Source organism: Stegastes partitus, unplaced genomic scaffold (genome assembly GCF_000690725.1).
Source record: "Stegastes partitus isolate 25-593 unplaced genomic scaffold, Stegastes_partitus-1.0.2 Scaffold1786, whole genome shotgun sequence".
NCBI classification, from domain to species: Eukaryota; Metazoa; Chordata; class Actinopteri; family Pomacentridae; genus Stegastes; species Stegastes partitus.
In genome coordinates this window covers 70,534-81,186 of record NW_007579517.1, presented here as the reverse complement: position 1 = coordinate 81,186, position 10,653 = coordinate 70,534, and positions in this window count along the sequence as shown.

The window sequence follows — 10,653 nt, the reverse complement described above, 5'->3', positions numbered from 1 at the left end:
GTGAACAGAGAAAGTTGTATTTATGGCCATTCCTTAGATCTACATCCAGGCTGACTTGGTTGCTGACCTCTCTTTGCTACAATTAGAGATATCGTTTATCTTTCTATGCTACTTGTTACTTAGCTAATTGCCTCTGTTGATGCACAGCACAGTGCAAAAAGCATATAGATTCTGTGGAGCAACTTGAGGATGGAGAAACTTCCTGGTGGTCCTACATAAATCTGTTGTATGCACAGCAAATTAGGAAAAAAACATACATTTATCTCTAATTGATCCCCTAAACTGCAGATGTAAATGCTTAAAACCTGTAATTTTCCACTCTTTCCAAATGGAAGGGCTGAGCGCATTACAGTGTCCTCCAAGATAAGCTGCAGGCTGCTTGTAAAATGATATATTTTGAGGTTCAATCCATGTCACTAAGTGTTTACATTAGGAATCGTACAGATTATTAACAGCAGGCCTCCGACTGCTGGTCCTTGGCATCAATGTTAACATCCATTTTGTTACATTTCAGAACACCTAATAAAGATTAATAAAACATAATATTCATATTATTTGATCAACTGTGATTTTGTTCAACCTTTTCATGCATCCGCTCCGCCACTGTGACCCCTGTAATGTTTTGATGCATCTGTATTTGACTTCACTTAAGTGCAGACATTATGATGATACATTTTACAAGCATCAACAAGGGAGAGAATCACCAAGTCATGCTTTTAAAGGTTTTACCCTTTGTTTTCAAAAAATTGATCTGTGAAAATTTCCACTAAATAATCACTGAGGGATCGCCATTAACGGAACAGCAGTAATGGGGGCTGAAAGGACATAATTAGAGAGAATCTGAATTATTGACTCATAAATCATGTTGGTAGGCAGGCAATCATGCACACTAGTGAAGTGCCAACAAACAATTGTCCAATTACCCGCCAATTACCTGGTTAATAATGCTTTTCCAAGGCCAGTCTGTTGACCTGTTGCTGAGATGACACTCACCATACATCTGTTAACCAAGGACAGAGAGTCAACATGTCAAGTGGCAGAGATTGTTGTGAAAAATACAACTCTTTGAATTTACTGCATAAATTGCTTTTCATGGCATAACACTTGTAGTATAATACATTATTGTGAGCTTTGTACTACAAGAGGCCAGATGTCAATTGAATCCCAATGTTGCTTTATATATGGGCATGTATAGTATGTACACAGGAGATTGTTGGCTAACCACATACCAAAACTTTACAAGGCTTCACATTTTGGTGTTGTGTTTACAACCAGTCATAAATCAGTTCAATTCAATTTCAATTCAATTGTATTAATCTTCAGCCAAATCACACCATATGTCATCTCATAGTACTTGATGTAGTAAGGTGAAGACCTTACGAATCTTTTTTTAAAAAAAATTAAAAATAAGAATGGAAAACAACAGTGAACCCAACAATTCAAAGTTGCCTTTGCATTCCCTTTGAGCAAGCAGTCAGCAAATGTGGGAAGGAACCAAAAAAAACAAATACCTAATGGGTAGGGGAACCTCTGGTCAGAACCAGGCTCAGGGAAGGCAGCCACCTGTCTCGACCGGTTGGGTGACAGTGGGGATGGGTAACCTTTATGCTAAATACTTAAGCATCCAGTTTTGGTCTGATATGGCATCATTAAACTTTGTAGCTTTGACAGTGTAAGAGTGTAAAGCAGACATTCAGAGGAATAAAATGACCATAAATGTGGCCACAGGCACATTAAATGTTCCTGCTTTACTGAAGAAGGGCACTTACTTGATATTTAGTCTAAATTTTGAGGCACTACTACTTTTACTTTTATTTGTTAAAACTTGAATTATTTGCTACTTTGTACTGCATAAAATACGTTAGTACAGTTCAGGGAAAAGTACGTTTCCTATTTTCACTCACCTAGCTGATATAGCTAGTAGTTACAGCAGGGATATTTAAGCACCTGGTTTTGATTTAGCTTTGTTTGTCTTCTGATGAAAAGGTGTTAATACAATTTTAATATGTTTTTAATACGTTTTTCCAACTGATAATCACTTTTAGTCAACAAAAACTACAAGCATCAGCTAGCTTTCATCTATCACATTTTGGAGCCATTTTAGTGTTTTTGAGTTTTGTACAAGGAGCATTTTGAGACTCCAACTGTTGCCATCTTTGTGTATCCTTTGCCATGGTTAAAGGTGTTATTATTGGAGGTTATTGGTGAAGGATATGTCCATGTCCAAATACTGTTTGCCTGGGTTAACATGGGGAATATTAATACAGTAAGATTTCTTTGAAAACCAAGAAAACAATTTATATGAAGAGCCATTATTAATCCTGGAACTGAGTAGCTACAAAATAAAAATAATAGTAATAATCATCATCATCATCATCTTTCTATAGCACCTTTCAAAAAAAAAGTTGTAAAGTGCTTTACAATAAAAACAAATGTCTAATTAAAAAATAATAAAAACAATTTAAACAAGTGCACAGAGAATATGCAAAATACAAATAAACAAGATAAAATAGTTACAACAAATACCATCAGTCAAGATGTTTCACCTGCTGATACTAGAATAAAGTGCATTGCAATACTCCAGCCTGGAGGAGACAAACACATGGTGGCCTTTTCCAAGTCTGCAGGGAAAAGGAATGGCCTGTTCTTGGTTGCCAGTCTTGGTCTTGGTCTCACTTGTGCAAAGCAGGACTGCATAACTTTGGTTACCTGGATGTCAAAAGACAGATCTGAGTATCTAACCACAAGGTTGTGAACCTCCTTTTCTACATTATTAGATAACGCACCCAAACTGCAGGAAAGGTTGTTTCCACTGGTTGTGCTGAGGCCATAAGGGGTAATATTTATGATTTCCAATTTGAAGTCATTTTGCTGCAGACAATCCTTTAACATCCAGTTTTAATCACTGCCAGCCAGGACATAACATGTGAAACATTCATGGTACCAGACCTTAATGGGGTAAACAGTTGGCTGTTGTCCACAATGTAAGTAGATGTCATGTCTTTGCAAGATTTTCCCTGGCGGTGAGGGAGATCCAAAACAGATCCCTGCTGGACCCCACACGAGAAAGGAGCAGAAGGGGAGGAAGAGAAATCTCCAGGCATGACAGAGAAAGACCTGTTTGATAGATATGAGATATACCGATTCAGGGCCACATTACTGATACAAACATTGCTTTTCAGATGGCTGATTATGGCATCACAGCCCACTGTGTTGAAGGTTGAACTGAGGTCAACGAGAAATAAAATGGAGTGCAGACTGGGTTTGGATGCAAGCAGCAAATTGTTGAAAACATTGATTTGACTTGATAATGACTTAGAACAGAGGGACCTAGAGAGGGCTTCAGTAAAAGGAGGTAGACAAGGGCATGTTTAAAATAGGAGGAGAAATTCCCAGTGGGCAGAGAGTAATTAACAACAGCTAAAATAGCTGGACCAACCGTCCAACACAGCTTTTAAAAAACAAGTGGGAATACAGTCTAAAAGGCAGGTGGATCATTTTGATGATTTTTGAAAAATATGTAATGTAAGACTATAGTATTTAGACTTTGTGATACAACGTTTATAAAACTGAATCAGCATTGGAAATCTCAAAATGATCTCAAAAGCCATGGCTAAGGGGCAAAAGTTAATCCCAAGATCTTTAATTATAGATCATCTGGAAATACGACAAAATCTGCTGGGTCAAAAAATATACATACGTACAGCAACTTTTATTATTAGTTTTGGTGATGTAGAGAGCTATGTTAGCCAAATCTTCTTAGAGGCATGGCATCTTAACTTGTTGTGAGTGATTATGATTGACCACAGCTGGTGACTCATCTGAGTCAGTTTAAATAGAGGCCATTTGATGCACTCATTAGACTCCACCACAAACACTACAGTGGGAAAGTCTGAGAAGCAAGAAGCCTGAACAAGTCAGGAAAGTCACTTGAAGACAATACAGATAATCAAAACAGTCTGTATAAACAGTTGTTTGTAAGTATAAAGTGCCACCATCAGGAAGGAAATTCAAGCTAGCACCTGCTGCTGGTCAGGATAAAGAGTCATACCAAGATTTATCAAATGTCAGCAACTGTCCACAGTCAAACATGTTTTACAGCACCATGGGCTGAGAGGCTGCCATGCAAGACGGAAGCCTCTCCTCACCTTAAGGTTAAATTAAACATTTTTCCTGATTACATGGACAAAGAAAAGGCCTTCTGGAGAAAAGGTCAATGGTCAGATGAAACAAAAATGTAGCTATTTGGCCACAATGACCCGATATATGTTTAAAGAGATGGTGAGGCCCTTACACTCAAGAATACCAAACCTACCATCAAGCATGGTGGTGGTAGTATTATGCTCTGAATCTGTTTTGCTGCCAGTGGACCTGTGCTGTACATAAATGATATGGGATAATGACCAAGGACGACTCCCTCCACTTTTTTCAGGAAAACCAAAAATCATCAGCCAGAAGGTTGGGTTTTGGAGTCAATTGTATGTTCCAACTAGATTATAACTGTAAACACACTTTAAAAGTGATAAAGAAACGGCTATATCGAGCTAGAATTATGGTCAATTTAATTTGTTGTACCTTGGTTGACTGAATTGGATGATTGAGGGACAAGAACGCACAGCCGAGTTATAGATACAGGATTTATAATATTAGAAAATACTTCCCTTAACACAACACATTTGATCAATTTTCTTTGTATCAATCAGTAAAAATATTGCTGTATGATTTGGTCTGTAATTATAAACTTCCTGACCAGAAAAGTGAAACTAACAGTGAAATTAATGTTACTTTCTGCCTCTGTAAGACAGCTGAACGATGAATCGGCACCTCAAAAAGCTGAAGTAAAGAAGCAGCAAGTGGAGAAAACTTGGAGTCTGTACTTGCTCTCTTTTTCTCTAACCTTCAACGCATACATAAACGGGCAAACTCGTACGCACACCCACACACACACACACACACACACATATGCAGACACAAACACAGGTATACACACACACACACACACAATGAACACACACCCACACAGCCTTACCCAACTCCACTCTGCTCATGTGTGAAATGAGCAAGGGTCTTATCTCTTGGAAACACACCACTGAGCCAGAGGAGAAGGAGAGAGAGGGAGACACACAGCGGGAAAGGAAGGAGGAGAAAAAGAAGAAGGAGGAGGAGGAGGGGAGAAAGATTGGGAGAGAGAGAGAGAGAGCGATGTCACGTGGTGTGCATGTTGATGACTGTGGACTTGGGAATTTGCTGCAGACTGTGGAAGTCTGAGGATGAGCCATTATCAACCTTCTGTCCCTCTACTGCATCCTTTTACTGACCTCGGCAAGTTACCTCCCTCACTGTTCGCATAAACTCAATCCTAACTATCCTGTAAAACAAGTCTATACAAATGTATTCATAATTAGACAGGAGCATCTTATTGAAAAGTCAGTATGTCCTCCAAAATTAGGATAAAGAAAACTCTATTTCTTTTCCACATTTCAAAGAACCTTTGGAACAGGACAATCTTGTTCATCCTTCCTTCTTTCCATCCCACACACAGAAATATTTCGTCTTGAAATGCAAACTTTGAAAGCGCCAGAAAGATTGAGGTGGGACTCAGAGCTCTGAGTCAAAGGGAGGTTTGGAGTGGGATGGCTGATCATTTTGAGCCCTCTCGCACAGTCATAGTACAGTGAGAAGTGGCTGTCTTTTGGATACTGTGAGGGATTATGAGCTGGATCATTATCTTGTGCATGACAGTTGGGTTGTGACAACAGATTTGTGAGCCACCCTCTTTCTCTCGTGTCCTTCTGCCCCTTCCTCCCTCACTTCATGTGTCGGGTGTTACTTGTGTGCCCCCCACCTGAGGAATAAGGGAACAAGTGCTCTGGATCCAGAATAGTTCCCTTTTTTTTGCCACACATACCCAATGTTGTTAGTTTTGCACCTGAAAATGGCATCTGCGAGTATACCCCCTGCTGGGCTGAATGCCTGCTGTTCCTGAGTGCTACACAGTCTAACCACATTCAAAGAAAGGACTATTAAAATTGGTTAAACAGACTTTTAAAAGACAGTAGACACCCTACCGAGGAATGTAATAAGGAGAATTAATTAACGTAAGGAATGGCAGTGAGGGAATACAATGAAGCACTAAAGACTTCAGAAAGGAAGTGATACAAAACTAAGCACAGTAAGCCCTCAGCTTTGAGAAGATAAAGTGTGCACAGTAACAGCTTTAATACGTTAAAAAAAAATCTCTGAGTGATACATGAGCACCAGATTGTTACATTGATATTCAAAACATTACAAAGTAATTAGTGAAAAAGCAATCCGTTGTAAATTAGATATTCAAAGATCATTTATAGCTAAATACAACAATTCAGCATGATTAGGGGTATTATTATCATAGTGATTTGGGTGCTTTCAAAAGAATGACATCATTTAAAGTTATATTTCATCTGCAGCGCATTGAATGCTGTCTTTGTTCCATGTGCTCTATTCAACAGATGCAGCACTCCACAGGTGGACCAAGGTGAGATTTCTAAAGAAGAACAGCACAATTTTGATCTGTGAACTGTTGAAATTATAGTTAATGCACTGGTCTAAGGCAGTCGATAATAACACTTCAATTGATCCCCATATTTCCCTTTCTTCCCACTGGATCATTGTCTGTCTCTACATGATTATAGCTTCAGGCTGCCTGCTTTTTGCAGGCCTCTAATGCCACCTTGTGGTCAATGTAAGGAACTGATGGCAGTGATTCAAATGGGAGTGTGTGCATATCAGATCAGTTGTTTGCAAAGCTACATCCATCCATCCATTATCTATACACCGCTAACCCTAACCCTCATTAGGGTCGTGGGGGGCTGGAGTCTATCCCAGCTGACTCAGGGTGAAGGCAGGGGACATCCTGGACAGGTCACCAGTCTATCACAGGGCTACACTTAGAGACAGACAACTAAGTACACTCACATTCACACCTATGGACAATTCAGAATCACCAATTAACCTCAACATGTTTTGGACCTTGTGGGAGGAAGCTGGAGAACCCGGAGAGAAGCTACGCTGCGCAGGGAGAACATGCAAACTCCACACAAACCGGCGACCTTCTTGCTGTGAGGCAACAGTGCTACCAACTGCGCTACCTTGCAGCCCTGCAAAGCTACAGCTTGATCCATTTATCATTACAATTTAAGTTTTGTTTAATGTGTAAAACGCAAATCTCTGTTTTAAGTGTCCTGGTCAAGGATTGCAGAGTGCAGACAAACAGACAACAAATAATTATCAGTCTTTATATTACACAAGTGGAATCTACTCCAGTGTAAATCATGAATGTTTTTTTTTATGTAAACATGATCATTCAAATATGGTATTGCAAAGCTTTCTTCATATAACTCATATACAGCAAATTAATTAAAACTGCTAAAATTATCTAAAAATGACTTCATGAGACTAACACATCAGGGTTCTAAAATACCTTTTGAACATTGACAGACAGTTCAGAAGACAAGCTGTTTACCTAGATGAGGTATATATAACCACACTCACAGCTGTTTTGAAGGTATTTCTGCATTCCTCGGAAATTCTTGTAACCACTTGAATAACTAATATACCCACCACATAGTTTGGTGCCTCCGCTAATTAGTCAAGTTGCAGTTTACATGTATGTATGCTCATAATATGCTGTGGAGGGTGTAAGATCCTTCCTTGTATGTTTTCACATGCTTCACCAACAAAACTGATTCTGAGTGAATATAAAGTCGCAGCCATGACAGTATACAATGCTTGAAATACAGATGTTGCTGCTAACTGTGAATACTTCATACTTCTTCAATCCAGCAGTAGAAGGTCTGTCCAATCCCCACAGTTTCAATGTGGACACCCAAGATAACTGTCAGCAAGTTCATATCTGAACAAATGTGAAAGACCACAATCTCTCCATCCGTAAGTTATGGCATTGAATAATGGCCTGAAAATTGAACATTATGATGTCACATTGAAGTTGACCTTTGACCTTTTGGATTTTCCAAAAACAAATAAAAAGTTGTTATCATAATGTATTGTATTTTTAATGTTATTTTGAACATAAGGGAACCTGATAAAAACCTTGTGACAGAACAATATGTAAGCCAGACCAGTTATATCATAAATACCCAGAGGCAAACTTCACTGACTTGACATACAATCTGTTAAATATGTTGATGGAAAAATTCCCAGGTTACCTTTCCAGCTCCAACCATTTTTGGTAAATGGGGTGACATGTTAACATCAGGTTTAACCTCCTGGCTGCCCTGCAGGCAGTTTTCTTTTAATATACAGGCAATACGGTTGAACTGTTACAGAGGCAATACCTTTAATAAAACCAGGGCTTAGTAGCGGACCTCATCCAACAGTCCGGGACAGTCATGATTGCTGTGGCCGGGTTACATGAAGTTCAAGGCATGAGTGCTCACATTTGGGTTGAGAAGGAGGCCCCCCACAGTCAGTACTGCTCAGACTCAGACTGGTTGAAATTAACATCACCAGCAGCCATTACTGAGAGGCTTCGACCTCACTTTTGCACAGCTAAATTCATTAACAGTGTGCTGGTGTTCCTTTAGAAAATAATTCCATATTCAAACCAACATTAGGCCTCTAAAAGAGATGTATTTGGGTGCGACTACTTAGATTAAGATGCCTGGTCTAAAGTGATAGTTTCTAACAAGGTCAATTATTGGTAAACACCTGGCACAAGCACTTTTTCTTTTGAATCCGTAGTGATATAATGACTATTATTTTGTCATCATTTGTTAGTGGAGTGAGCAATACATGTTCAACAGACAAATGCATTCTTCAGTGCAAACCAGTGGATGACGTCATCACCTTTTATGTCCATTTTTATACAGACTATAGATTTATTTGAGAGTGCCAGTCAATCCTCCAAGAGCGAAAAAGAACGTAGAAAATATGATGGAAATATGGTATTACCTGAAGGAAAGTTACAGTTTCCTCATTGCTCCAAACAGGTGTGATGTTTTACTCTGTTTCTTATCTCTCCACTGAGGCAGACACTTAAGTGGACACTGAAGTCACATGGTTCGATTTATGTCATCATATTGTCACTGAGACAGTTTTCTTACACTTTTGTCATAATTTGCTTTTAACAATACATCAACTTTTCCACCTCAGTCAAGCCAAAAGCATTTTTTGTGATGTTTAAAATGTATGTATGTATTCATTTATTTTTTATTTTTTATTTCCACTCAGTTTTTTTTTAATGCAGGAATTTGTTAAGTGCATAAGTAAGCACACATTTGTAGACATTTATACTGCAGAGCTTCAAGTTCTGTTGTTGGGAATCAGTGGGCAATCGTAGAGTCACATAGCTGCCCTTGGATGCTCAACAGGCCTTTTTTGAACATGTGAGTAAAAGGGCAACAACACACAGGTGAAAACAATCAGACAATCACAAATGCAGGAAAAACACAAGGACAAGAAATAAAAGAAACCACGATACACCCTTTACATATACACTATCAAATCAAGAGCCACAGGATATTTATTACATGTATACACACACACACACACACACACACACACACACACACACACATATATATATATATAAAACTCTTTTTAAGCTAAAACCATAATCTTTAGTTGCAAATTATGGTTTTCTTTAAAATGACAGTCATTTGCGTCACTGTCCTTCCAGAAAGACAGCACTATGTTGCATTTTTCAGCACTCTCTCAGTCATTCAGACAGACCATTAGCCATCATTATCTCCCACTGACAAACTCTCAAATGAGCAGTAGTCAGAGGGAAAAAAGATCCGCGCAGACGACAATAAAGGGCAATTAGGACCATTACAACATGACTCAGCTGTTGGAAAATCTCTAGCTGCTGCATCGACTTTGCAGAACTTTTGTCGCCCTGTACTGTGTAGCTGATTAATGCTGTCTGAGAGCAACAAAAATCAAATTGAAGCATGTGATCAAGCAAACATCCTCTGTCAGTGATTGAGATGTAAACTGACAGGTATGGCTTTTAAAAGGCAGATGCCAATGCAAATATTTTTCACATAGGTGCTGATACTATACTGTGTTGTTATTGACTGGTGAAATACGTTTGGTGAAATGACTCTCATTGTATTTGCATTAAAGCTGTAATATTCAATATATGGGTCAAATGACGAATTGTAAAATGAGAGGTGTCGCTTGTAGTGTTAGACTCATGGAGACTTATCACAGTTGTGCCCCTCTGTGCTACGGAGCTTTTTCAAACATTTTCCATTTCATTTTTTTGGATTAAGGCCCCAAGCTTCACCATGTAACCTCACTCTTTATCTGTATGTATAAGTTATTCTTTATGAAATTTGGCGTCTTCATGTTTTCATCAAGATGTTTTCAGTGATAAAGCTCGATTTAACCTGGTGCCCAAACCTACTAAGTACTAAACAGCAGACAGACAAAGTTAGCAATGAGCTGGTGACACAGTCAAACAACTTTCTGTCTGTGAACGGTTAGCCTAAATATTGCCCATAGGAAATACATTACAACCTGCTGACCATGCTGGTTTGGCTTGTCATATTGGTGCATTACTAATGTAAGGATGAATGAAGGGGAGCTCTGCCACTGTCATTGCCACCTTGCTACTTATACTTTAAAAACTGATTTGCCTATTCAAGGATC